The sequence below is a fragment of the Kryptolebias marmoratus genome, linkage group LG16 (genome assembly GCF_001649575.2).
Source record: "Kryptolebias marmoratus isolate JLee-2015 linkage group LG16, ASM164957v2, whole genome shotgun sequence".
Taxonomy (NCBI): domain Eukaryota; kingdom Metazoa; phylum Chordata; class Actinopteri; order Cyprinodontiformes; family Rivulidae; genus Kryptolebias; species Kryptolebias marmoratus.
The window spans coordinates 30,344,991-30,349,782 of NC_051445.1; the positions used below are offsets into that span (position 1 = coordinate 30,344,991).

The window sequence follows — 4,792 nt, forward strand, 5'->3', positions numbered from 1 at the left end:
CCTCATTTGTTTAGCCTCTTTGACAAACATTCCTTGAAAGCATCCCTGTGGGAGTATATAAATGATCTGTTTGTACAAAATGTGCCATTTGACTTGTCGTTAGTTCCCTAGATGAGATCAGGAAATGTGACAAAAACGGATCTTTGTATCAGTTGTGAAGACGCTGCTAACAATTTGTCGCTTTAAAAAGGCAGACAGGAACTGAAGTCAAAATCGAAAGTCAAAAAGCATGATTCCAGAACTTGGGGTTTTTCAGGATTTCCATAAACTTGTAAAATTAAAGGCATAGCATCTCTTGAAGGAATAAAATCATATGCTAAGAATCAGATGATCTGTTGGCACTTGCAGTATGTTTTGTTAATGATTCCCAGCTACTACCACATCAAATTTGAGTTTAATATATGTTAAATTAAGTGTGTTACAGTAGTTTGTGTCTTGAATTGAGTCGTCTTCCAAAATGAATTAGTTGTAGAGGTACATCTGATGATTGTTGTCTGAAAATTCATTAAAATCCAATCAGTGGTTCAGGAGATATTTTGCTAAAGGTCAGAGTTAGACCCAATTGAGGTGGCAAAGTTGTACAAGCAGTAAGAGCTCAGAGTATGTTTTGGGTGTGACTCTCAGGTACGACTACACTAAATCTTAGCTCAGTATCAGTAAAACTAAGTTACAGCTATTTGGTAGAGTCACTTAGCAATGGCAGCCATCTTGAATGAAATTGAATCCAAAAGTTAATGTACCTTTAATAAAATGTGTTTTAGAGATGGCCATCTTAAAACTAATGTTAAGAACCTTTTTCGGCTCATAATATTCCTTCTCTCTCTGTCAGTGCGAGTGACCCCTCCGAGCTGCCACCATGTTACCATGCCCATATCTGATGAGCCCCACACCCCAGCCAAAGCTGCAGAGCTCGCAGTCAACACCCCTCTGGCCCTTCAACTCCCATCAACCCACCACCCCATACCCTGGATCCGATGGGTTTCGTCAGCAGCCTTGTTGCCACTCGCCCTGGCCCCTACGTGGATTATTGCTCCGGTGTCGAGCTGGGGAGCAGAGTCCGGCGGCCCGGCCCGGGAACTTCCTGCCTGGGCACAGTCACCCCAGGATCCACTGCTGCAGAACGTCCCACCTCTGAAGAAACAGAGCTCCTCTGGCTCCAACAGAGGCCCGGAGAAGGACAGCGTGAATGGGAACTTTACTTATATAAATAAGGACTACGTTGGTGACTGGAATGATAATCATGTTACATCTCTTAGCCTGGAAAATGATGTGGACCACACTAAAGAGGATTAGGATTAAATGGGAATATGGGGGGACCTCCTCCAAGACTGATCCCAGTGTCTGGAAAACTCGAAAAGGTGAGTCTTCAAAGATTATGCCAACGGTAGGTAGGTAGGTACATTTATTTATATAGCACTTTTCAGCACAAGGCAACTCAAAGTGCTTTACAACACAAGAACAGAATTACAGACAAAGTTACAGAAACAAAATTACAGACAGGTTAGGTAGGTACATTTATTTAACATGAAGCAGTACATTCTGGCAGCTGTATTGTGAAAGTTTTCATGAACGAGTAGATGGAAAGATCTTGCCACATAATCATACGTGCCAACCATCCTGCATTGGACGGGACAGTCCCGCATTTAGCCCCCCCCGTCCCTTGTCCCGCATCACCCTGTGCGGGACAGCCAAAAGTCCCGCATTTGGCCCTCACACGCCACACTTTGTATTTCTCACGCAAAAAAAACACACACGCACACAGCCTTTTTGTCACTTAAACGCTATATTTAGCGAGTTTTCAGATCCCTTTAGCATTTTTTAAAGCGACTAGCAACAAATCTAGTGACTTTGGTGGCGAAATGTGAAAAAGCACTCATTCTGCAGCGTACTGTAAGCCCCGCCTACTTCCCCAAGCACTGACAGCTGTCAATCTAACAGCAGAGAGGAGACCCGCTCCACTCTGTGTCCACAGTGACACTCCCGCGCGCCCCTCGAGCCCCCCCTCGATGTTTGTGTGTATTTCTGGGAGTGGGTTTTTTGCAGGATGTTTTAAAGACATGATCAGCTGATGAATAGATAAGCTGTGTCTGGCAAAACTTTTTATATACAACTGTACAGTATATATTTGGGCAGACATACTTAAATACAGATAATGTAATACCTAAAATGTGAATGTGTGTGTGTGTGGTTGGGGGAGGGGGAGTGTCAATGTCCCACATTGACATTCCCAAATGTTGGCAAGTATGCATAATCGTTTCAGGAGGTTTCAATTTGGGGTCTAATAATTTAAAATCTGACAGTTTTGATGCCTTAAATGAGAATGATGGTGCTTGGTACCAGTAGGGATGAAATACTAGGCTCACAAGATGAGACGGGACGATATTTTTAAGAAAATACTTTAGCAACAAACTGAACTGATATCTGATTTCTCATGAGTCTTTTCAGATCTTAGGGAGGGCTCAAACTTAGTTTCACAATAAGCCAAAGCTTAAAACCTGATAACTGATAATGAGAAAGAATTGAAAATCGTGAAACAGAAGTTTTTTGTCACAGTTTTTGGTGTCTTTGTAGTTCATGTGTTGTTTTGGTTGTCTTTTTGGTTTCTGTGTTCATGTCTTGCCACTATTCACCTCCCCAGTATTTTTCCAGTCCTGTCTGCCACACCCATCTCCACCTGTCAGTAATTGTTATCTCTCACCTGTGTCCACTTACCTTGTCATTCCTCAGCCTTTAAAACCGGTCTCTGTCTCTCCATTCGCCTCTGGATCATTCTGCTTGTTTCTCGTTCCTCGCCTTGCCATGCCTCGCTTCTTGTTTTTGGATTCTGTTATAGTTAGTTTTGCTGCCACACCAGCCTTTTGTTTGTTTATTTAAAGTTAATAAATAGTCTTCTTTCTTTCATACTATGAGTCTGGGTTCGCCTCTGTCTCCCCCCCTACTGAAATTTTAAAATTTTTCAGTCCTATAACAGTTTATTTTTTTCTTCAAGCACTAAATGTAATGTTTTCCCCCTTACTCCTTTTGTACTCCTGAACTAGAACATGGAGAAAATCTTCAAACCTGTCATTCCCAAAAGCCACTCTTCCATGCAGTACAGCCACTGTGCCAACGCATGAGAAAGCCAAAACAGTCTGAACCTGCTCAGCCTCGCCCAGAGAGAGGTGTCACTGTCCTGCTTCAAGAAATGCAGCTCCTACAGCGGAGGGCGTAACACTAGCAATGGTACCAGCCAGTCCTGCTCGCTGTCCAACTCGGGAAGAAACTCCCTCTCCAGCCTGCCGCCTCACAACAACACTGGCTACGGTCTGGCATCAGGGGACACCCCTGCAGGACACCTGGAGACCATGAAGAGTGTCCTGTAAGAGCACAGGATCTGGATCCATAAGTGGCTGGGGACAGCCCCTATCCAATAGTGGGTCCGGTTGGAGGTCTCCTGGTCCCATGGAGGGTTATGAAGGGGTGGTGAGAGACCTGGAGGACAAACTGAGGGAGAGAGAGCTGGAGCTGCAGCAGGTTCAAGTCAACCTGGATGAGAATGAAGCTGTAATCTGTCAGGTTTGTAGAAGTCCAAACTCTCAGATCATTAGTTTTGTTCTGTAAGTTTAAAAGGATAATTGCTGCTTTGTGTCTCACAGGTTTATGAAGAGAAGCAGAAGCATTTTGAGCTGGAGGAGTTGAGGCAGAGCTGTGCTACAAGGATGCAGGTAGCTTCTTATAAGGTCCAGCATACTCAGCAGCAGGGGTGGAAATTAGCACCCGCCACCGGCCAAATGCGGGTAAATATTTGAAGTGGCGGGTGAATTTGATCAACACACACGCCACTGTGGCGGGTTGGCAATTTGAACAGAAAAGGTGTTATTTGTCCTCTTGACATATGGGGGCAGCAATGTGCTCGAGTTGCTGCTGTTACGTCGAGCCCCGTTCCCCCATCAGATACGGTTCCCCCTGCGTCTCTGTAAATAATGACTTATCTATTAACAGAATTGTTTAGAGGGGCAAATATTTCTCATTAAAAAACAAAAAAAAAAACCACAATTCTTTTAAAAATAAAATGCGCTAATAATATCATAATACAGAGGAATAAACACAGGTAAGGAGTTGTTGGTAAATTATTTTTGTCCTGTGTTTTAGAGGGGGAACTAATAATTTCAGATGGCTGAAATATTTGGTTCCCCCCCTGGTAACTTTTGCAAAAAAAGAACAAATTGACAAGAACCCAGGAAGTGTTTGTCCATGAGCGAAACCAAAACCAGACACGGACGCAAGGCTAAGGTAAGTGTATTTATTTACAGGTGCAGGGAATATATATACAAAGAGCCAGGTTCGGGAGCGGTCTGAAAGAACAAAGGAACAGGGTGAGTCTCAGGTACCAAATCTGATCGGTGAGGTTCGGCTGAGCGAGTAAACAATGTCTCTGTTTCTTACAGACTCCGTGGACATCCAACTGCGTGGAGGAAGGTGGAGAAGTGATCCCAGGTGTTCCAATGGTGAAGGAGTGAGTGTCCAGTCCAGGTAAGTATTCTGAGGTCCAGGTAAGTTTCCGTGACGTGGTATAATCCCAAGGTGTCAAAAACCTGAACATAAGAAACTTGGTTATCGTAACAAGACAAAACTCTGATTAGATTCAGTGGCTGAGAATCTAACCCCAAGAGGCTTCATGCTCCAGTGAAGGTCTGGTCTCAGCTTGCAGCTTAAATACTGGCAGGACTCATTAAAGAAATCAGGAACACCTGTGGAGCAAAAGGTTAGAGGAGCCGCCCCAGGGCGGAGCTAACTCCAGATCCTCACACAA

At 44.1% G+C, this 4,792-nt stretch overlaps 1 pseudogene; it reads left to right on the plus strand.

Moving 5' to 3' along the window:
* The first annotated feature begins 864 nt into the window (after nucleotides 1–864).
* LOC108249325 overlaps nucleotides 865–4,792 on the plus strand; it is a 5,695-nt pseudogene continuing 1,767 nt past the window's right edge.